Source organism: Balaenoptera ricei, chromosome 15 (assembly GCF_028023285.1).
Source record: "Balaenoptera ricei isolate mBalRic1 chromosome 15, mBalRic1.hap2, whole genome shotgun sequence".
Classification (NCBI taxonomy): domain Eukaryota; kingdom Metazoa; phylum Chordata; class Mammalia; order Artiodactyla; family Balaenopteridae; genus Balaenoptera; species Balaenoptera ricei.
This window is the reverse complement of record NC_082653.1, coordinates 71731741-71756479: the sequence shown is the minus strand read 5'-3', so window position 1 is coordinate 71756479 and position 24739 is coordinate 71731741. Positions and strand designations below refer to the sequence as shown.

Here is a 24739-nt window from a genome sequence, read left to right as displayed (position 1 = left end):
GAGTGATCTAGCCAAGAGGTCCCCAAATGTCTCATTTTCCAAAAGTTGGCCATATTTGTAGATCATGTGTACTATTATTTATTTAATGTATTTTCTATAAACAAACCCTATTAAAAATTTAACTCCAACTTCAAGCTAAGCAATAATGCGCATAGTTGTGTATTTTTTCCCCATAGTTGTGTATCATTCCCCAGTCAATGACTGTAAAGCATTTGAAACAGCGCCTGGCATATAGCAGGTGTTATATAACTGTTTCTTAAACAAAACAATCAACTTACCATAAAACAAAATGCAGTGAAATGTAAAAACTAAATACAAGGAAAACAAAAGACAATAATTGAATTTTAGTCAGATACTATTCCCTGCTTAAGACTCTGATGGGGCTTCCCTGGTGGCTCAGTGGTTAAGAATCCGCCTGCCAATGCAGGGGACACTGGTTCGAGCCCTGGTTCGGGAAGATCCCACGTGCTGCGGAGCAACTAAGCCCGTGGGCCACAACTACTGAGCCTGCGCTCTAGAGCCCGAGAGCCACAACTACTGAGCCCACATGCCACAACTACTGAAGCCTGTGCGCCTAGAGCCTGTGCTCCGCAACAAGAGAAGCCACTGCAATGAGAAGCCCGCGCGCTGCAACGAAGACCCAATGCAGCCAAAAATAAATAAATAAAATAAATAAATTTATTTAAAATAAAAAGACTCTGTCTGATGAGTTGGAGATCTAGTTTGCCTTTGTTTAAAAAGGGAGATTAAAGAGTATTAGAGAGGTGTTGAAGACATACTAGCATCAAGCTGAGATTCTCACCCCCTCCCTCATCAGAGGATAGAAAGAAATTTGAAAAAGGTCTCACTCTCACTCTCTCACTAGGGGGTCCAGGGATATTTAACACCATCTAAAACAAGCCACTCAATTCTGGGAAACATCAGCCTGGAATGATGACGTCTTCTCCTGTTTCCACAGCACCAAGTAGGAATGCCTCCCGGTCCTACTGCCCTCCCTGCCCTGAATCCACCCCTTATGGGGCTTCCCACTCAGCCGACTCCTGAGGGCAACAGCAACTTACTCCCCAGATGCACCCAGACCAGCAGGTGTGCTTCCTGAGTGAAGGACGGAGGGTGCCCTGCAGCCTCCTACAGAGGAGTGAAGAACACCTGGCTTGGAGTCTGCCAGGTGCCAGCTGTGCGACCTTGGGCAAGTTCCTGACCTCTCTGATTCTCTGTTTTCTTATCTTTGTTGTAGGCACTAAATGCATCATTGCCTGTGAAGCACTCCAGCGCAGTCCTGGATGGGATGGCGCCCTAAATTGGTGCTTAGCCACCAGGCTCCAGTGCCTAGAAATGACTTCTGAGGTTGTGGTCCTTCAGACTAAAAGTTGGCCAAATTTCAGGAGAGTCTGGGGATGTGGAGAAGACTGGGGGGAGGAAGTCAAATGGAAGCAGGTGCTATGGAGAATACAAAGTGCTTAACTTCACAGTCAACAGGGAAATGCAAATGAAAACCACAATAACATGCCATTTAAATTTTATCAGATTAGTAAAAACTAAAAGTCTGACAACATCACGTGTTGCTGAGGACACAACGTAATGGGAACTCTCATTTACAGCTAGTGGATATGTAAATTAATACAACTAGTCTGGAAAATAGTTTGGCATGGTCTAATAAACCTGAACAAGTGTTTGCCCTAAGACCCAGCAATTCCACTGTGAGGTATCCTACCAAGGAAACACTGGCACATGTGTACAAGAAACATAGGCAGAAATGTTTATAGTGGCATTGATTTTAATATTGAAAAACTGGAAACAACCTAAATATCCATAAGCAAGAGAATGGAAAGATAAACTATGGTGTAATCACTCAATGTGAAAATGAATCATAGCTTCACACAACAAAGCAAATGACTCTTACAGAAAAAAAACAACAACAACAACCAAAAAAACCAACCAAAAAACCCACAAAGCAAATGACTCTTTCTGAAGCAAAAGAAAAATTAGAAGAGAACAGAGGCATAATAACAACATCTGTGTCACACTTAACACCATGTAAAGCAGGTCTATATATTGTTTGGGTGAATATACATGTGTCCTGAATATACAGAGAAATCCAAGGGAATGAAAAACATCAAATCTTGAATAGCGTAGACAAGGAGGGGATGTGATGAGGTGAGGGTCTCCAGGGGTCTCAACAGTTTGGTAAAACTGAGTGAAGCTACCATGGGTGTTGATTATGTTTTTCTTTACACCTTTTTGTATGTCCAAACTATTTCATAACATTTTAAATGTAAGTGAATCTTGGATTTATAAAATAAAATGTGAAGGGGGACTTTCACTTCTGGCCATGATGGAGCTGGTATCTGAGTAACCCTCTCATTAAGAACAACTACAAGAGGAGAAAAAAAACCACTAGAAAGCATGAGAAAGCAACCAAGTTAGATAGTACTTGAGAGGCCAGGGTGCCAGAGAGAAGGAAAATGTGTTGAAATTCTGCATGCAATGTCCCCTCAAATAATCTGCCAAGTCATTGCAAATGAGTTACATTCCAGGAAACCTAGCAGAAAGCATCTGGTAACAGGCTAAAAGGCTAAGAAGAGATTTTGTCAGTTTCACAATGCTAAGGAAAGAATCAGAGTCTAAGAAAAACGGGCCCTGATAAATACCCAGTTACTCAGGAAAGGCTATGCCTTGGGAATAAGAAAAATCAGAAATAGTTCAGTCTTCACTGCATCAAGATGATCTGCCTATATGCTATATGTCTGCTAGAAAAAAAAATTAAAACCTATCTGGAAAAACTTAGCTTCATCTAAAGCCTCCATACTTTTCATACACAATGTCCAGCATTGAATTAAATTGATAAGACAAACCAGAAAACAGTACCAAATGACCAAAAGCCAAGAGGATAAAACCAAAACAAAACCAGAAACAGACCGATAAGTGATTCAGAAAATGGCCTTATGAGACAGGATTTAAAATAACTATGATCAGTACGTTCAAGAATTCCACCAGAAATACGGCATCTATTTAAAAGTAGAAACTCTAGAGCTGAAAAATGCAATAATTGAAATGTATAAGAACTTAATAGATGGATAAAGGAACAGATTAGAAAATCAGAAGATAGGATTGGTGAACTGAAAGACTGGTAGAAAATGAACAGATTGAAGCATGCAGAGAAAAAAATGTTTAAAAATACAGAAAAGAGCAAAAGAGACACATGAGACATTGTGAAAAGGTCTAACATAAATGTATTTGGAGTCAAGAAAAAGAAGAGAGAAAATAACTCAGAAGCAATAATAGAGATACTGGTTAAGAATTTTTCAAAACTAACAGGAAACCTTAAGCTACAGAGTCTACTGTACTGGCTTATTTACAGACATATAGATCAATGGAATAAAACTGAGAGTCCAGAAAAAAGGTCATACATTTACATTCAATTGATGTTTGACAAGGGTGCCAAGACAACTCACTGGGGGAAAAGAATAGTCTTTAAAATAAATGGGGGACCTCCCTGGTGGCACAGTGGTTAAGAATCAGCCTGCCAATGCAGGGGACACGGGTTCAATCCCTGGTCCGGGAAGATCCCACATGCCACAGAGCAACTGTGCGCCACAATTGCTGAGCCTGCACTCTAGAGCCCACGCGCCACAACTGCTGAAGCCTGTGCGCCACAACTACTGAGTCCACACGCCGCAACTACTGAGCCCACATGCTGCAACTACTGAAGCCCGCACGCCTAGAGTATGTGCTCAAGAGAAGCCACCGCAATGAAAAACCTGCGCACCACAACAAAGAGTAGCCCCCACTCGCCGCAACTAGAGAAAGTCTGCGCACAGCAATGAAGACCCAACGCAGCCAAAAGTAAAATAAAATAATTTTAAAATTAAAATAAATAAATAAAATAAAATAAATGGTGCTCATACAACTGGGTATCCACATGAAATAGAATGAAACTGGACTCCTATTTCACACCATATACAAAAATCAACTCAAAATGGATCAAAGGCCCAGTATGAAGAGGAAGAACTATTAAACTCTTAAAATAAAGTACAGGTGTAAATCTTCAGAACCTTGTATTAGACAGTAGTTTCTTAGACATGAAACTAAAAGCACAAGCAACCAAAGGAAAACAGATATACTGAACTATTTCAAATTTTAAAACTTTCGTGCTTCAAAAGACACTATCAAGAAAGTGAAAAGACAATATACAGAATGGGAAAAATATTTGCAAACCATATATTTGTTAGTGTTCAGAATACATAAAGAACCCTCAAGATCTAAAAGACAACCCAATTTTAAACTGTGCAAAAGATTTGAATAGACATTTTTCCAATGAGATATACTAGTGACCAATAAACACATGAAAAGATGCTTATCATCATTAGTCATTAGGGAAATGCAAATAAGGACCACGGAGTGATACCACCTCACACCCACTAGATGGCTATTTTTAAAAATGGAAAATAAAAAATGTGGGTGAGGATATAAGGGTGGAACCCTTATACATTGCTGATGGGAATGTAAAATGGTGCAGCCACTATGCAAAGCAGTTTTACAGTTTCTCAAAAAGTTAATATAGTGTTACCACATGACCAAGCAATTTGACTCCTAGGTATATAGCGAAAAGAATTGAAAACATATGTTCGCAAAAAAACCCTTCTACACAAATGTTCATAGCAGCATTACTTATAATAACCCTAAACTGGAAGCAACTCAAATGTTCATTAACTGATGAATAGACAAGCAAAATGTAGACTATGCATACAATGGAATATTATTCCACCATAAAAATGAATCAATTACTGATACATGTTGCAACACGGATGAACCTTGAAAATTTATCCAAAGTAAAGAAGCCAGACACAAAAAGGCACATATCGTATGATTCTATTTATATGAAGTGTCCAGAATAGGCAAATGCATAGACAGGTAGTAGATTAGTTGTTGTCAAGGGCTAGAGCTTTGGAGGGAGGGGGAATAGGGAGTGACTGCTAATGGGTATAGGATGTTTTTGGAGCAATAAAAATATTCTGTAGTTAGATAGTAGTGATGATTGCACAAATTTATAAGTATACTAAAAACTACTTAATTGTGTACCTCAAAAGAGTGAATTTTATGGTATGTGAATTGGATCTTAATTACAAATTTTTTTAAATGAAGGCAAAATAAATCTTTATTTTTTATACCAAAAAAAAAAAAGCTGAGAGAATTTGTCACCTGTAGACCTGCATCAAAAGACATATTAAAGTGAATTTTGGGGGCAAAAGGAAAATAATCTCAGATGGGAAGCAATTTACTGTAGGAAGGAATGAAGAGCAATAGAATATTATAAATACTATTGATTGCTGAAAATAATAATGATAATATCTTATGAAGTTTAAACAATATGCAGAATTAAAATACATTACCGTGATACCCCAAAGATAAGAAGGGGTGAATAAAGTTAAAGGTCACTGTATTGTCTGGGAAGTGATAAAAATACTAATATAAAGGTAGACTCCAAAAAAAAAAAATCAATTACGCATGCTGTAATCTCTAAGAAAAACACTAAAAGAGTTACAAAAGAAAATACAACAAACTAATAGACAGGAAACATAGATTAATAATTTTTAAAACTTTATTCATCTAAAAAATGGGACAAAGAAGAAAAAGGAACAAAGAATAGATAGGACAAAAGGAAAACAAATAATAAGAAGTTACACTTAATCCCAAACACCTCAGTATTTTTATTAAGTGTATGAACTAATCACTGAAATTAAAGACGTAACCTTGAAACCAACACTTTGCATTAAAATAAAGTGAAATTATAGTTTAATCTCTCTCATAAATATACTTACAAAAATTCTAAGCAAAATATTAACAAATCAAATCTGATGATATATACAAAAGTAAATTATACATCCTTATCACATGAGGTTTATTCCAAGAATACAAGGGTAGTTTGACATTTGAAAGTCAGTCATCTATTTCACCACATAAACAGAATAAAGAAGAAATTTTATACGATAATTTAATAATTTTTATTATGACATTTAATAATTTACAACACTCATTCATGATTTTTAAAACACTCTCAGGAAACCAGGAATAGAAGGAACACTCTTAATCTGATAAGGAGCACACACGCGTGTGCACACGCACACACACACACTATATACAACTAACATCCCTAATCGTCAGATATTGAACACTTTATCCTCTAGGGCAGGACAAAGGTAAGAATGTCTTGTACTGGAGGTCCTAGTCAATGCAATAAGGCAAGAAAAATAAATAAATTTATAAATATTAGAAAACTATAAGGATTGGAATGATATTACCTTAAAAAGTCCAGATACTTAACAGATAAACTGTTAGATAATAACTGTTAAACAAGGGCACTGAATTTGAGACTAATATAAAAAATATATTTCTAAAGATCAACAAAGTTGACAAACCTTTAGCTAGACTAAGAAAGAGAAGATTCAAATAACTAAAATCAGAAAAGAAAGATGAGACATTACAACTGATGCCACAGAAGTAAAACTGATTATAAGATACAACTATGAATAATCATACAGCAACAAATTCGATAATGTAGAAGAAATGGATAAATTCCTAAAAACCTGCCAAGACTGAATTATGAAGAAATAAGTAGGCTCTAAGTAGGCTGCAAAAGCAGCAAAAGCAAAGATAGGGAAGTGGGACTACATCATAGTAAAAAGCTTCTGCACTGCAAAGAAAACCATCAACAACATGAAGAGGTAACCTACTGAGTGGGAGAAAATATTTGAAAATTATATATCAAATAAGGCACTAATATGCCAAATATATAAAGAGCTCATACAATCTGATTTAAAAATGAGCAGAAGATCTGAATAGACATTTTTCCAAGGAGAACATACAGATGGATAATAGGTACATGAAAAAAATGCTCAGCATCATTAATCATCAGGGAAATGCAAATCAAAATCACAATGAGATTTCACCTGACACCTGTTAGAATGGCTATTATCAAAAAGACAAGAAATAACTAGTATTGGTGAGGATATGAAGAAAAGGGACCACTTGTGCACTGTTGGTGGAAATGTATTTGGTGCAGCCACTATGGAAAACAGTATGGAGGTCCCCCCAAAAATCAAAAGTAGAACTACCACATGATCCAGCAATTCCACTTCTGGGTATATACCCAAAGGAAATGAAATCAGTATCTCGAAAAGATATCTGCACCCCTATGTTCATTACAGTATTATTTACAACAATCAAGATATGGAAACAACCTAAGTGTCCTTCAATAGATGAATGGATGAAGATGATGTGGAATATACATACAATGGAATATTATTCAGCCATGAAAAATAATGAAATCTTGCCATTTACAACAACATGGATGAACTTCGAGGGTATTATGCTAAGTGAAATAAGCCAGACAGAGAAAGATAAACACTGTATGATCTCTCTTATATGTAGAATCCAAAAATAATAATAATAAATAAGTTCATAGATACAGAGAACAGGTTGATGGTTGCCAGAAGAAAGGAGTGGGAGGTGGGAGGAATAGGTGAAGGGGGTCAAAAGTTAAAAAAAAAAATGTGGTGCATTATTGAGCAAAAACAACAACAAAAAAGCAGCAAAAAAAAATTTTTTTTAATGTATGTACTTGCAATGCATAAGCTCAGAGGGTCTTGTTCAGTGTACTTAAATTTCATGAACAGACTATTACTCCATAAATTATAATGTTACACCAACATTGAGTATTGCATTTATTCTAGCTTTGCCTCTGTCTTTTTGTTCAAAGAGTATGTCAAAAGTACACAAAAACATGTTTTCAGCAATTTTATAAAGACTGAATAATGCTGCAGAAACTAAAATATATTGCAACTTGAATACAATGCATTTTCTCTAAAAGCAATGACACAGCTTATTAAAATACTCATTTTGAACTTTACATCACCATCACTGAAACTAGGGAGAATTTTAAATCATAAAATAAACTGTCAATTATAGAGAGGATATTAATTTTACATAGCAATGTATGATTTTGATAAATTTACCTTTACAAAGTAGAATGTACATTAAGTAACTTTGTAGAAATCAACTGATAACGTGATTCAGTATCAACATTCATATGCTAATTTGACCTCTATTTTAAGAGCCAACTTTGTTTCATTTTAAGAAGTCATAAGCCACACTGCAAAATTTATGTACTATTTTCCTTATTTAAAAAATTTTTTTAAGTATGGAGAAGTAGAATATGTGGTAAACAAATCATGCCTCTCGTGTCCTGGTATCTTCCCAGATAGCTTATCAAAAGGGAAATAAATACTTGCACAATTATCTTGTGCATAAGTCTAAAATCTATAAAAATATGCATCAGGCAATAACAGATTAATACACTGAGGTGTCGGATAAATTGCCAAATGTTGATGAAGATAGCTTGATTGATGGAGTAAACTACCTTCATTAAATTGGGGTATGTTTTATTGTTCTGAAAAAAGGAGACAATAATAGGTCACACTGTAATTCCATTTTTTTTCTCCAGTGGAAGTACCTTTTGAATTCAGAAAATTTTTGACTTTTATAAAAGACACAAACAAAAAGACAAATTGAAAAAAAAAGAATGGAAAAGAAACTGAAATGAGAGATTATATCTATATCTGTTATAGTTTCTTTCATATAATTATATATTTTATATAATTGTATATAAATATATAATATGTTAAACTATGTATATAATTATATACAACATATATAGAGAGAACTCCTACAAAACAATTATAAATAAATAACCCAGAACTCAATTTTTTTTTCAATGGACAAAAAGCTTAAACAGACACTTCCTAAAGCAGGACATCCAAACAGCCAACAAGCATGTTAAAAAGGCTTAAAATCGTTACTTATCAAAGAAGTGCAAATTTATATCCCAATATGATAGCACTACACATCAGCCCAGAATGACTAAAATGAAAAAAACAAAACAAAACAATTCCAAGTGCTAAAAAGTATATGAACAAATCAAAACTCTCAATCTCTACTCAAGTTTCTCTGAGGAGTGTAAATTGGTACAACCACTTTGGAAAACTTCTGCTGAACAGGAGACCCAACAATTCCATTTCTAGATTATGCACCAAAGAGCAAAATGTACATGTACACAAGCAGACATGTACCAGAGTGCTCACAGCAGCATTATTTACCTCCCCAAACTGGAAAGAACCCAAGTTCTTGGTTCCCCTGTATCTCCTTTCCCTCACTGATGATTCAGGAATGGGACTCGTTCAGATCCTTAAGTCGGTCACCATTTCCAATGCGACCCAGGTGGGGACTGGGGCTTGAAAGTGAACGGTGAGGGGTGTGGTAAAAGTAAAATGGCCCGTTTTCCACAGGGACCAAGAAGACATGAGGTTGTTGAAGAGGGACTCCCCACCAGTGCCAGAAACAAGACCCAACAGGTCACCAGAAGGGGAAGTGTCAAGACTGAGGGACTTCCCGAGAGGGAACACAGAAGAAAGGGCTCCTAGTTTATCCCTGGTCTCCAAGGACTTCTGCTCACCTGCCCTCCTCCTGGCCTCCTCCCTGACCTCCCTGCCTCCAGCTGTGGCCCCTCCAGCCCAGTCCTCACTCCAGCTATGTCTCTCCATGGCTCCCCACTGCCCTTCAGAGAAAGCCCCAAATTCCTTAGCCCAGCATTCAAAACATGTCAGGATCTGCCCCCCAACATTCCCTTTGCCCCTAGTCTTCATCCTGGACTCCAGGTGCTCCAGATCCCCGACATCTGGACATCTTCACAACATCCCCATTCGTCTGGTTCTCACACCTTCGCACGTGCTGTTTCAGCCACCGGAACTCCCTGCTCCCCCTGGCTGTCTATCAGCTTCCTACTCAGGCTTCAAAAGCCAGTTCAAATGTCGTCTCCTTTGTAAATCTTTGACCTCTCCAAGGCATGAGTCACTCCTTCCTCTGGGGTCCATCCTTCCACCAGAGCACATTGCTCATGGTGTTTTTGGCAACATTCTGAGCAATTTCTAGGTGGGAACCACGTGTTGCTTGGTTACTGCTGAATGGCAGTGGCTAACCAGTGCCTGACAGACAGTAGGTGCTCAAAGCATTCGTTACATGAGTGACGAAACGCAAGAAGATGCTTTCTATCATAATGGATTTTGAAGCTTACCCTCAATGTAGAAACTCATGTAGACTGTACACTCCACAAAGATAAATCTTATTCTTTTTGACTCTTGTTTCTTAAATTCAGTGCATTGAGGATCTTTATGCACTTGATAAGGATAAAAGCTCCAGAACTCCAACATTTTCCCCCCACCTCAGGGCCTGTGCACATGCCACTCCTTCCACCTAGAACACTTTTCCCCCCTGCTTCTTTGCTTTCTTATCCTCAGGTTTCAGCTACAATGTTGCCTCCTTAAAGAGGCAACCAGTCTCTGTCTGAAATGCGTCTCCCCTGCAGTTCTGGGTGCCACACACCCCTTTGTTTGTCTCCTTCTTGGCAACTGTAATATTAGCATTCATTTAGCAAATGTTCCTGGTTTTGTGTTTATGACCTGTCTCTATCCTGAAGCACAGGCTCCCAGAAGTTGGGAAATTTACCTATTTTGTTCACACGGCATCCCTAGTGCGGAGAACGGGGCATGGAACATAACAGATACTTAACAAGGAGCTGAAGAACCGTGAATGAGTGACAGAGGCTACAAATTGCTGTGTCCAGTCCTACCAGGAGCAGGCCCCAAGGCAGCCCCCAAGAGGTCTTGGTTTCTCCATCCACTTTGTCACTGTCCTCAGGAACTTCCCCCCACCCGGGGCAACACCCTCAACTCCCAGGGTCTGAGTGACCGTGACCGTTGTCATCAGATTAGCAGCAAGAAATCGTCATAGAGGGACGTTGGGTTGCCCAGGGTCACACAGTGAGTTCTTAAAGCGGAGCTCTCAGGCTGGGGAAGAACCAGCCTTGTGGCCCTGGATCCAGAAGGAGGCTCTGCCTCTAACTCATAGTGGGACCTTGGGCTCTTCTTTTCTCTGGGCCTCAGTTTCCTCATCTGTAGAATGGGGGCAGTGGCCCTGGCCTGGCTGAGGGAGCGTAAGGCGGGTGCTGGGCACACTGTAGGTGTGTGAGTATTGCAAGTTGCTTTTTACATAGTTTGGGGAGGGGGACGGTGGCAAAGGGTGGGTTGGGGGTGTCTGAGGACAGGTGTGCCAAGACCCTGTGATGACGGCTTCGTCAGTAGGAGCTGAACATGAGGGGAAAGGCCTTCCCAGCCTGTCCCACCTCTGAGCCTGTGGAATCTTTTAGTCCGTCTCTCTCTCCCAGCCAGGCCATGAATCCCCGTCCACGCAGCCTCTCCAAGCCTGACTGGCCTTTCCCTACGGGAACTTCTCCAGCCTGTGCAACCTCTCCCAGCTGAGGCGCATGCCCCACTCCCAGCAAACTCTTCCTGCCTGTGCCATCTCTATTTGCCCTTCACCGTGCTAGGCAACCCCACCCAGACTGTGCAACCTCCCTGGGCTCCCGTAGCCACACCTCACCCCAGTCCCATTTCCCTGCCCCCTGACCAGGAGGGGCTGGCTGTAAGGCAGAGAAAAAAGGATGCTTTGAACCAGGGCTGCTTGAGGTCACAAGGTAGGGGTGGGGGGCTGGGGTGGGTTGGGGGGGTGGGGCTGGCGACCTGCCCTTTATCCCATCCTTGCCCAGCACGCCCCCACCAGCCTGCCCTGGCCCTGGCCCAAGTAGACTGGGGGTTACTGGTTCATACTGGAGAAAGCCTGCAGGCCCTCGTCCCAGGCTACATCATCAAGCCCTCCTGGCAGATGAGGAAACAGAGGCCCAGAGAGGCCCAGAGCCTTGCCCAGGTCACAGAGCGAGCAGCGGCCAGGGCCTGAGCAGGGAGCCAGGCTGGTGCATTTGCCCCACCTCACTCAGGACGATATGAGTGGCCAGATCCTCCCCGGGGGCTGTGAGAACCCGCAGGCCAGGGCGCTTTTGCAGGTGGCCTGGCCATCGGGGGCCCTCAGAGGGACCTCTGCTCACACCCCGGGGAATACTGTCAGGTTGTTTCAGAAGTTCCAAGTTTACTCAGAGCTCTCATTTGAGCTGTCGTAAAAAGTCCCTTTGGCCAGGCGCCAGGGCGAGAAGTGGGGGCAGTGCCACCTGTGAGCCACGAAGCTGGGGGCTCCTCTCAGCCCCCCTTCCCCTGCCCCTGGGGGCTGGGGTGCTGCAGAAGGCACGGAAGGGAGAAGCGGGGGAGGAAGGGGCTGTGATGGGGGGGAAGACCCGCCTCCCGAGGAAGTGTTTGTTCCCTTGTCTTCACAGCTTTCTTCCCTCTGCTTGTACATGACTCCCTGGGTGACCCTAGGAAACCCCCAGCCCTCTCAGAGCCTCAGCTTCCCCATCTGAGAAAGGGGGGAGTAGAATCATCATAGAATGATCATTTATTGAGGGCTGAGTATAAGCCAGAAGCTACACCAAGTGTTCTGGGTAATAACAAGACGATTATTACCAATGATATTTAAAGTAAAACATAGTAGCTGCTATTTCTCGTGAGCCACTGCTAAGCTCTTTCCCCTCAAACTGCCACTGGCTCTGTCTTGTGTACCACCGAATCCCCAGGACCTAGGACAGTGCTCAATAAATACACATTGAATAAAACCTCACAGCAAACCGAGATAGGCATCCTTATTTCCATATAACAGATAAGAAAACCAAAGGTTCAGAGAGGTTAAGTGACTCACTGCAGGTCACACAGGTACTAAGTGATGGAGATGGTACTCGAACCTGGGTCTGACTGTTTTCAAAGCCCCAAATCACAATCGGTAGTGTGGTGATGAGCCAGATCCAGGGCTCCCCAGCTGATTGTGGAGACCTCCCAGCTGTGTGGAGAAGTTGAGCCATCATTCTGGCCTGCCAGGGTTCTGAAGGCACTGGCTCCCCTCGCTGGGAGGAAGGATGCCTTTTCTTCCTTCCTTCCTTTCATTCATTTATTTATCAGGCCCCAGGGTGGTCCTGATGCTGTGGAGAAGCTGGTCCCTCCCAAAGCTTCTGGTTGCCTGCTTTACTCTCTCAAACTGGCCCCCTCCTCCAGCAAGCCCCCTTCCTCTGCCTATAAGCCCCTTTGGGCTCCAGTCCCCACCTCCAACCCCTTTCTCTTCCTCGATGGGCAGGTGGGAGCCTGCAGCACCTGGGGCACATCCTTTGTCTTGCTCACCTGCCTCTCCTGGCCCGGGGTCTTGGCCACATCCTAACATAAGGGGCTCTTAGTTTCCTCCACTGCGGGGATGTGAGTATCCAGACTCCCTGCCAGGTGTGGGGCGGGCAAAACTAGGGCTTCTGCTGACCCCACCATGGGGAACAGGTGATCGGGGCTCCCCCTCTGGGGTCTGCCCAGCCCCCTTGATCCAGTGCCCCTCTCAGAAGGTGCCCTAGGACTATGACTCTTGCTTTTTTGTCATCCTGTCCAGCAGGTTGTCACCCTGGGGTTCCAAACCCAGCTCTGCGTCTTATGGTCACAGCTGACCTGGGGCAAGCTTCTCCTCACTGAGGGTCAGTCTCCTCATCTGTGAAATGGGCTGAATGAGGCCACCAGCCTCACCTGGTGTTGTGAAGATGATGGGAGAGCTTCACGCGCCTGCTGCATGCTGAGCGCTGGCCCCGGGAGGACCAGAACCCAGGCGGCTGAGGGAGGTGGGACTGACTGCACGTTCCCAAGTGTGTCCCTGCACCTTCCATGGCTCTTGGACACTGGCCTTTCTCCTCCACAGGCTCCAGCCTCCTCATGATGCAAATTCCCTTCCTGGGCAGGCCCCCAGCCAGCAGCTTTGATATTTTCATTCCCTCGAATCCTCACAACCAGCCCTACAAGGACGGAGCTGCCATTCTCCCCATTTCACAGATGAGAAAACCGAGGCTCCGCGAGGCTAGAAGAAGCAGAGTAACTTGCCCAAGTTCACCCAGCCAGGAAGCCGCATGGCTGGATTTTGAACCCACCAGGTTTTCCCCACTCTACCATGTGCTTCTAAAACCCCCACACTTTCCCCCAGGGGAAAGCAGATGTCCTCCCAGGAGCAGCCCCTGACTTTTTAATGCCCCCCCTGCCCTGGGTCCTCTGCATCCTAAGTTCCCCTCCAGGCGTTTACTCACCTGCTCCTCTGCCAGGAGTGTGTCTGCCTGTTTCTTCCTTCCGCCTTTTTTCCCCAAGTCAAAATTCAACCCATCCTTCAAGGCTCAGCCTCCCCGAGTCTCCTCATTCCCCTCTCCTCCGCACACACAGAACCGACTTGCCTCTCAGCATCGGCGCATCCGCCGTGTTTTCATGAGAAAGATGAGGAGACAGCACGTGGAGGGCAGGACCAGCCTCCAAGTCACCTGCCGACCCTGCTACGTACTGGCTGAGTCACCTTGGGAAAATCACTCTACCTCTCAGAACCTGTATTTATCTGTGAAATGGGCACACCAACCCATCTTAAAGGATTTAGATGAAATAAAGGAGATAAAACACAGAACCTGGTACAAAGTCGATGCCTCTCCCCTTCCCCAAACAGACCCCGTCACACTCATGTCCACCCCTGCCCGGCTCAGCTGCCCAGAACCATGGTGACTGACTGTCACATCATGTTCAGTCTGGAACCAGCTTTCCCTCCCCAGCCCCTGCCTTTTGGAGGCTGGTTTCCACAACCTCAGGGGGTCATCTCAGCCATGCCTCTGCCTCTATGTCCCTGGGGACCCACAGAGAGGGACGCCAGGCATCCTGAGCTGGGCTGAACTGTCCCCAGGTGTGATGAGGGCACGAGACCCCTGCACGTCTTCCTGGGCAGATAAGGTACCTCCTCCCCTACCCCACCCCCCCCTCCAGAGCGGTAGCTAGAGGTAAGTTACCTGCTGTCCTACTTCTTTCTCAGAAATCCATTCTCTCTGTGCTTCCGGCAATCCGGTGGGCTCCCAGGGGATGGCAGCTGGGCTTGGCGTGAGGGATGGGGGTCTGGGAGAACAGGCAGGGGACTGGGGTGGGAAGCTGTAACCTGCCCCAAGTCACCTACCAGACAGCACAAGACCTGTCACCCAGACGGACGGCAGCTGGGCTCCGGGCAGGCGGGCCACGCAGAGGCAAAGGCAACCATCAGTCACGTCCCAAAGAGGTCACACATGGACAGAAGACAGAGGTTGTTGGGCAGGGACCGATCAGCTGCACCGACGATGGACCGACAGCAGCCAAGGGCTGGCCCGCCAGTCAGACAGGAGAAGTCAAGCAAAGAGATAGCTGGCCACCCAGGCAGACAGACAGACAGCCAGGCAGACGGGCAGGCAGGCAGGCAGACAGACAGACAGCCGGGTGGCTGTCAGTCACGCGCAGGGAGAAGCAGGCAGACAGTCGGACCCCGAGCTCTTCGGTCACTCAGCAGAGAGACGCCAGTGGGTCCGCCAGAGGCGGTGCCTGCCATCCCAGCCCCACCGCGTGCTCAGGGTGGGGAGGAAGGGGAGGATGTGGTGAGCCGCTCCCCAGGCCCCGCCCACAGAGCAGCCGGCTCCTCCCCCGGGGAGTGAGAAAGAGGTGGGAGGGGGCCCGGCCCCAGGGCAAGGCCCACTGCTCACCAAAGGTCGCCCGCTAGGAAGACATTTGGGGCCACCGGCGTGACGTTTGCCTCCTGCGGACGGGTGACAAGACCCCCACAGGCCTCACAGTCTTGACCTTTAAGGCGAGCAGGGGGGCGGTGAGCCGCCGCTTCTCCCAGCTGCGGAAACTGAAGCTCCGAGGGTGAGGAGGTGGCATAGCGAGACCCGGGAGGTCCCCAGGGGTCTCAGCTCAGAGAGAAGCATGAGAGCCCAGAGACCTGCCCAAGGTCCCATGGAGAGGCAATGGCCCCTCTTCTGGAGTTTGCACGCTGGCCGGCTTCACTCCTGCACGCTGCCTGCCTGGCCCAGCAGAGGTCTGAGTTCGGGACTCCCTCCCAGACTCTCTGAGGCTTTTTCCTTTGAATCCGGCTTCCTGCTGCAATGCTGCGGGGAGCAGGATGCTGTCTCCGTGCCTTTGAGAAGACAATCCCTTGGGCATGTCACATCACCCCTCTGAATGCCTTGCTTTGCCCATCTGTCAAATGGGGAGACCTAGCCATTTAACACATGGGAACTCATGAAGAAAATAGAGAACAGAAATTCTCAAGAGAATTCTTGTCTTGCTGACAAGCCAAGGGCCCGTGAGAGGGTCAGATGTCTCTTGCAGACATTTATGAAACCTGGGGGCAAAATTCAGCAAGTTCACACCCAGCAGCCTCAAAAAGCTGGCGCTATCACAACCACTACTATTAGTATCTTGCATTTTTTAGGCACTAGGTGATGTCATTTATTCTACAAACGCTGTGAGGCAAATAAGATTATGCCTATTTATTTTACAGTGGGAGAAACCAAGGCTCAGAGGGGTGACATGTCACACTAGCAAAGAAGTGTCAGAGCTGGGATTTGAACCTGGGTGGATCAGATTCCTAAGGCTGTGGAAATGGGCCCAAACATTTCATTCTTGAAATGTTACCAGGGTGGATGGGGGCTGTTTTGTGCTGTTTCAATGACACAGGTTGGCTCAAACATACATTCCATCTCTCCCCACCTGACTCATTTTGGGGAAACAATTTGCAGCTAAGCCACATGACCGCTCCAGAGAAAAAGAGAAAGCATCTTGTTATTTATTCTTTTTTTTTTTTTTTTCTAGCTGTTTCTGAGGAACTTGGTACAAATTACCCTGTGGCCGATTCAAAAGAAGTTTGCCCTAAAGAGATTCTCTTCCTCACAACCAAAATAACTTGTATTCTCTGGAGCACGTTTCTTGAGAGGAAGCCAGCTTTTCTTTGTCTTTCTCTTGATCTTCAGGGTGAGTTTTCTGATACCATGGATGAAAGATCAAGAGAAGGAGTAGTTTAAAAAAAAAAAAAAAGAGCTAATATTTGCTGAAGGCTGATTCTGTGCCAGGGTTTTAAGGACTTTAAAGGTGTATCACCTCACTTAAACCTCAGAATAACATGAGAAGGTAGTTATTATTACCATCATGGACATCATCCCTATTTTACAGATAAGGAAACCAAGGCTCAGAGAGGTTAAGTGACTTGTCCAAGGTCACACAGCTGATGCTGGCAGAGATGAGATTTTAATTCAGTCATTCGGGCTCCTGAGTTTACATTCTTGATCACGCACTACACTGCTTCTGGATGTATGTTAACCCAGGGATATTCAATCCCTCTTCCCATCCTCCCTCCCAGCTGCCTGCTTTCTTCCCTCCCATTCTTCTCTCTACCCACCCATTCACCCACCCACCCCCTCTTCCATTCTTCTACCCACCCACCCACCCAACCCATTCTCTCCTTCTGGCCTCCTACCCGCCAACACTGAACATGCCCTTGGCTAGGTAGTGGGGATATTCTCCAGAAATACACAGAGTGGTGGCCCTCATGGAGCCTGTATTCTGGTGGGGAGGGACAGACAAAAAGAAGTAATGGACAAACTAAATGCAAATTATACTGTCATAGAAAACCGATGAGAGGTCTAGGTAGTGACACAGAGAGGGCACCCTGGATGGTAAGAAATACCCCAGCCACAGGGGAATCATTTTAGGCAGAAGGACCTGCAGGTGCAAAGGCACTGAGGTGGGAGGGAGTGTGGCTCGCTCCAGGAACTTGGGAACAGTGTGGGGAATAGAGTGAGCAAGCAAAGGAATGCTAGGAGACGGAGTCATGGAAGTCCCACATCCTGCACACCACCTGGGACCTTGCAGGATGGGGTGAAGAAGGTAGATTTGGCTCTAAGGGAAATTGGATGTCATCTGAGGTTTCATCAGAGGAGTGGCTTAATCCAATTTACATTTTCAAAAGAGTGCTCCAGCCATGATTTAGGGAGTGGGTAAGATGCAGCAGTGGCAACTTAACCCTTTGTGTTTAAAAAGTAGATGCTTTTGGAGATGGAAAGTTAACAGCTGCCATGTCCTCTGGGGTGAAACTGAGTCCCCTTAGAAATAGATCTGTGTTGAGGGAGGGGTCCCTTAAGGGACCCCTCTGGGTCAGTTCCTGTCTCATGAATGTGGCCCAGGAGGTCTCAGAAGAGGGTGAAATAAGATCTCTCAACACCCTCCCAACACCCCTGCGTATTTAAAGCTGGTCAGCGGGGAGGAAGTGGTTAAATTTGCATTTCAGCCAAGGGGACTACTGGGAAAAAAATAATTGACACAGCCCCTCCTTCAACCCATTTCCTCTTTTTATTTTGACAGTTTTATTGAGGTATAATTTACACAGCATAAAATTCACCCATTTTAAGTGTACAATTCAATGATTTTTAGTAAGTTTATTGAGCTTTGCAACCATCACCGCTATCTAATTTTTTGAACATTTCCAAAAAGGTCCCTTTTTCCTGTTTGCAGTCAATCCCATTCCCACCCCCAGCCCCAGTAATCTCCTTTCTGTCTCTACTGATTTTCCATTTTCTTTTCTGGATATTCGGTATAAATTGAATCATGCATGTGGTCTTTTGTGTCTGCTTTCTTTTCTTTTGCATAACGTGTGTGAATTTCTTCTGTGTGGTAGCATGTACTTCATTCATTTTTATGCCCGAGTAATACTCCATCGCACAGATATGCTACATTTGGTTTATCCATTCATCAGCTGATGGAAGTTGGATTGTGTTCACCTGATCTTTATTACGAATAATACGGCTATGAACATTTCCAAGCAAATCTATATGCAGACCTGCATTTCAAATCTTGCGGATATACACCCAGGAGTGGATTGCTGGGTCATTCTATGTTTAACTTACTGAAGAGGTGACAAACGGATTTCCACAGCAGCCACACCATTTTACACGCCCACCAGCAATCTATGAGAACTCCAATTTCTCCACATCATTGCCAACACTTACTATTTTCCTTTTTTTTATTTTACTAGAGCCATCTTAGTGGGTATAAAGTGGTATCTCATTGTGGTTTTGCTTTGCATTTCCCTACTGGTTAATGATGTTGAACATATTTTCGTGTGCTTGGTAGTCATTTATACACCTTCTTTGGAGAAATGTCTATTCAAGTCCTTTGCCTGTTTTTAACTTGGGCTGTACTATAGACTGTCTGTTCCCCCCAAAATCACATGTGGAAATCCTACCCCTCAAATGTAACGGTATTAGAAGGTGGGGCCTCTGAGAGATGATTAGGTCATGAGGGCAGAGCCTTCATGAATGCAAATAGTGCCCTTATGAACAAGACACTAGAAAGATAAGTTAGTCCTTCTGCTGTGTGAGGACACAACAGTCTATAAACAAGGAAGCGGGCTCTATCGAATCTGCTGGCACCTTGATGTTGGACTTCCCAGTCTCCAGAACTGTGAGAAGTAAATTCTGTTGTTAATAAGCCACCTAGTCTACTGGATTTTGTTATAGCAGCCCAAACAGACTAAGACAGATTGTTTGTCATTTTGTTGTTGAGTTGTAAGAGTTCTTTATATATTCTGGATACTAGACCCTTAGCAGATATATGATTTGCAAATATTTTCTCCCATTCTGTGGTCATCTTTTCACTTTCTTATAGTTTTTAATGTTTATGAAGTACAATTTTTCTCTTTTGTTCTTTTGTTGCCCATGCTTTTGGTGTCATGTCTAAGAATCTATCACCAAATCTAAGGACATGAAGATTTACCCTTATACCTTCCTCTAAGAGTTTTATTTTGTTAGCTCTTATATTTAAGTCTCTAATCCATTTTATATTGATTTTTGTATATGATGTAAGGGTCCATGTATGTAGATATCCAGTTGTCCCAGCACCTGCTTGTTGAAGAGACTATTCTTTCCCCATTGAATTGTCTTGGCATCCTTGTCAAAAGTCACTGTCCGTACATGCATGGATTTATTTCTAGACTCTTGATTCAATTCCACTGATCTCTATTTCTATCCTTATGCCAGTATTACACTGTTTTAATTACTGTAGATTTGTAGTAAGTTCTGAAGTTGGGAGTTTGAGTCCTCCAACTTTGTTGTTCTTTTTAAAGATTGTTTTGGCTATTCTGGGTCCTATGCAATTTCATATGAATTTTAGGATCAACTTTTCCATTTCTGAAAGAACAAAAGGTTATTGGGATTTTGACAGGGATTGCACTGAATCTAGATGTTGTTTTGAGGAAAAGTGCCATCCTAACAATGTTAATTCTTTCATTACATGAACATGGGATGCTTTTTCATTTACTTAGATCTTTAATTTCTTTCAGCAATGTTTTGTAGTTTCCAGTGTATAAGTCTTTCACCTCCTTGGTTAAATCTATTCCTAAGTATATTATTATTTTTGATACTATTATATATGGAATTGTTTTCTTGATTTCCTTTTTGGATTGTTCATTGTTAGTGTATATAAACACAGCTAACTTTTATGTTAATCTTGTACCCTGCCATTTTGCTTAATTTGTTTATTAGCTCTAATAATTTTTTTGTGAATTCTTAAGGATTTTGTAGCTATAGTATTATGTCATCTACAAATAGTGGTATTTTACCTCTTCCTTTCCAGTTTCTTTTATTTCTTTTTCTTGCTGAATTGCTCTGGCAAAAACCTTCAGTGCAATGTTGAATAGCAGTGGTGACAGCAGGCATCCTTCTTTCTGATCTTAGGGGAAAAGCTTTTGGTGTATCATTCATCATGTGTGATGTTAACTGTGGGTTTTTCACATATGGCCTTTATGACGTTGAGGGACTTCCATTCTATTCCTAGTTTGCTAAGTGATTTTATCATGAAAGGGTATTGAATTTTACCAAATGCTTCTTTTTTTTGCATCAGTTGAGATGATCATGTGGGTTTTCCTTCATTTTATTAATGTGGTGTACTACATTGATTAATTTTATGTTGAACCACCCTTGAATTCCTGGGAAAACCCTACTTGGTCATGGTGTATAATCCTCTTAACATGCAATAGGATTCAGTTTGCTGGTATTTTGTTGAAGATTTTACATCTGTATTCATAAAGGATATTGGCACATAATGTAGTTTTCTTTTCTTCTGCTGCTTTTATCTGGCTTTGGTATTATAGAATGACTTAGGAAGTATTTCCTCCTCTTCTATTTTGTGGAAGAGTTTGAGAAGGATTGATGTTAATTCTTCCTTAGATGTTTGGTAAAAGTTATCAGTGAAGCATTTCTGACTCTGGACTTTTCTTTGTTAAGAGGTTTTTGATTATTGATTCAACTATTTTTTTCTTATGTATCTGTTTAGATTTTCTTTTTTTTTTTTTGAGTCAGTTTTGGTAATTTATGTCTTTTTAGGAGTCTTTCCATTTCTAAATGGATAATTAGGTTATCTAATTTTTGCCATATAATTTTTATTCTCTTATAATCTTTTTTCTGTAAGGTTGGTAATAATGGCCTCATTTCCATTTCTAATTTTAGTCTGTTGCATCTTCTCTTTTTTGCTTAGTTCAGCTAAAGGTGTGTCAATTTTGTTGATCTTTTCAAAGAAACAACTCTTGGTTTTGTTGATCCTCTTCACTGTTTTTCTATACTTTGTTTCATTTGTCTCCACTTTAATCTTTTTTATTTCCTTCCTCTGCCAGTTTTGGGTTTAATTTGCTCTTCTTTTTCTAGTTCCTTAAGGTGTACAGTTAGGTTACCGATTTGTAGTAACAGATGGTGGAGGCCATTCAGATATTCTCTCTGGCCCTTTCCCTCCTCTCCTTCTGGGACTCTTATAAATCATATGTTGTTATACTAATGGGGCCCCACAAGTCCGTCAGGCTCTGTTCATTTTTCTTCACTCTCTTTTTCCTTTATGCACCTCAAACTGGATAATTTCAATTTGCCTATCTTCAAGTCACTGATTCTTTGTTCTGCCTGCTGCAAATCTGATGTTGAACCCCTCTGGTAAATTTCTCATTTCAGTGTTTACTTTTTAGCTCCAGAATTTCTATTTGGTTCCTTTGTGTAATTTCTTTTTATTAATATTTTCTATTTGTTCATACATCATTCTGGTTTCCCTTAGTTCTTCATCCATGGTTTCCTTTAGCATTTTGTGCATATTTAAGACACCAGATTTAAAATCTTTAACTAGTAAGTCCAATGTCTGGATTTCCTCAGGGACAGTTTCTGTCAATTGCTTTTTTTGTTTGTTTTTTCCTTGTGAATGGGCCACACTTTCCTATGTCTTTTATGCCTTATTGTTATTCTTATTGTTGAAAACTGGACATCTTGAACATTGTAATGTGATAACTCTGGAAATTAGATTCTCCCCTGCCCCTCTGCCCCAACAGGGTTTGCTTTTGTTGTTTGTTTTGGTGACAGCCATCCATTTGTTTAGTGACTTTTCCGATCTATTTTTGCAAATACTGTATTATTCCTTGTTGTTGTATATTCACTGAAGTCTCCATTCCATTATCTTGGCAGTCAGCCAGTGATCTGATAGAGATTTCCTTAAATACCTGGAGCCAAAATGAATAAGGCACACAGAACAAAAAATACTTTCTTAGTCTTTAGAGACTGGCTCTGAGCTGGGACACTTCTTCAGTGCTTAGCCAGGCTGACTATAACTGCATTTTAGCTTTCATCTTAGCTTTTCACCTGCTTGTGAAGAACCCAAAGATCAGCCAGAGGTGCAAACCTAGGGTCTTCTCAGATCTTTCTTGTGCATGCATTCAGCCCTGGACATATGCATTGCATTCCAGATTCCCTGGTATATGTGGAAGCCTTTCAATGCCTTTGTATTTTCCTCTCCAGCCTCCTCCTTCCCAGGCTTTTTGGTCTGTCTGTGCTTGCTCTGTCCATCACCCCTTGCCCCAGTTGGGCAGTATATGTCTTTAAATTATTTCAACAGACACTACCTAGGAAGCAGTTCCAGTCTTGAAAGAGTTTCAAAGGGGGGCAAAATGAAGGCAAATGCCCAAGCCAATCCCTCAGGAAGCTACCAGACAGATCAAAAGGTACAACAATTCTTTGAGAACAAAGTCTGTATTGCCCTTTCCTGTTCTAGCAAATCACACCCAAAATGCAGACTACTGTTCCCACACCCGCCCCACTGAGCTGGGGAATAAGAAATAGTAAGCAGATAAGCAAAAATGCCACAACACATTCTTAGCAAACACTTTCTTCATCAAGGAGGCCCCCTGGTTGCTTTACAGTTTTGATTAGATTCCAGGAAAAAAAGTTGATTCTGACAGTTTTTGCCAGCTTAATGCTTGTGTCAGTGGAAAGACTGATCCTTGAAATTCTCTACATTTTAAAGCTTATTAAAGTGCAATTCACCAAATTTTTTTTTCCTTCTGTGGATTGCATTTTTGGTGCATGTCTAAGAGTAACGTGCCTAGCCCAAGGTAACAAAAATTCTCCTTATGTTTTCTTCTAAAAGTTTCATTGTTTTAGTTCTTATGTTTAGTACCATGGTTCATTTTGAGTTAATGTTTGTGTATAGTGTGAGGTAATCTAAATTTATCTTTTTGCATGTGAATATCCATAACATATTATGGATATTATGTTAAAAAGATTATCTCTTCCCCATGGAATTACCTTGGCACCTATTTTGAAAATTAATTAACTATAAATGTATGGGTTTATTTTTGTACTCTCTATTCTGTTCCATTGCTTTATGTCTATCTGTGTGTCAGTACCACACTGTCTGGATTACAGTAGCTTTGTAGCAAGTTTTGAAATTGGGACGTGAAAGTCATGCAACTTTATTTTGCTTTTTCAGAATTGTTTTGCCTATTCTGGTTCCTTTGGATTTCTGTATAAATTTTAGGATTAGCTTGTTAATTTCTGCAAAAATATCTGCTGGGATTTTGACAAGGATTGTGTCGAATCTATAGATCAATTGGGGGAGATGTGCCATCTTAAAGATATTGTGTCTTCCAATCTATGCCCACGAACTAGCTCTCCATTTATTTAGATCTTTTAAAATCTCTCTCAGGCACCTCCTTCCGCATCCATTTCCTTTTGAGGCCCAACATTGTAGGGCTCCTTTGATGGACCAAATGGTCCGCTGAGGACTCTAGCCAAGGAAGGGCAGGAGGTGTTACACTGAGAACTCACCATAGCAGAAGGTAACATCTAGAGGGTGGAGGCAGGAGGGCTGGGTTGTACACACATGTGGTTGAGACTTGGAACCATCTTTTCATTCTGTTACGCTGATACAGTGGATTTATTTCAAGAACAGTGGCTGAATATAAAGGGAAAACTAATAAACGGTGCCCTCAGTTATGAGTAACACAGAAGGGAAATGATTATCCTGCTTTCAAGACTCACCTTGGTGTGTTTGAGGCCGTGGACCAAACAGGACTCTCATTCAAGCAGATGATAATAACGTCTTAGAATTTTCTCAATCTCTTCCTCAAATTAGTCTCCCTGGTGGGCTGATCAGATTGCCCAGCCATTGAGCACATTATTGCTGTTTGAGGCAGGAAGGATGTCTTGGTTGGGTTCCCCCAGAAGCAATTTCTTTTATAAAAATTGATTAATTAATTAGTTAATTTATTTATTTATTTATTTTTGGCTGCATTGGGTCTTCTTTGCTGCGCGCAGGCTTTCTCTAGATGCGGCGAGCGGGGGCTACTCCTCGTTGTGGTGCGCAGGCTTCTCATTGCGGTGGCTTCTCTTGTTGCAGAGCCAGAAGCAATTTCTAAGACAAGGATTCAAGTGCACATGATGGATTTGGGAGGTGATCCCAGAAAACATTTGCAGGCGAGTCAGCAAGTGAGGCACGACAGGGCAGGAGGCCAATAGGGAGCTCTAAGAGCAGGTTAGTGCTGTGGCAACTGGAACTTAATCCAGTTAATTTCCCCAACTTGTCCCAGATGA

The 24739-nt window shown here is 42.7% G+C and overlaps 1 protein-coding gene across 3 annotated transcripts in view; it reads right to left on the bottom strand.

Annotated features, from left to right (window-relative positions):
* The window catches only part of IL21R (interleukin 21 receptor), a 31384-nt gene extending 15788 nt beyond the window's left edge, over positions 1 to 15596 (bottom strand). Inside the window, exons 1-2 of one of the 3 annotated variants that reach the window (XM_059896614.1) lie at positions 15551 to 15596; positions 14837 to 15176 (exon numbers count right to left, since the gene is read on the bottom strand). The gene's annotated coding sequence lies outside the window, so the exon portion shown is untranslated. Of the gene's footprint in view, positions 1 to 14836; positions 15422 to 15550 lie in introns of those variants that run through there. The other 2 variants (XM_059896611.1, XM_059896613.1) reach the window with 2 other exon arrangements.
* Between the last annotated feature and the right edge of the window lie 9143 nt (positions 15597 to 24739).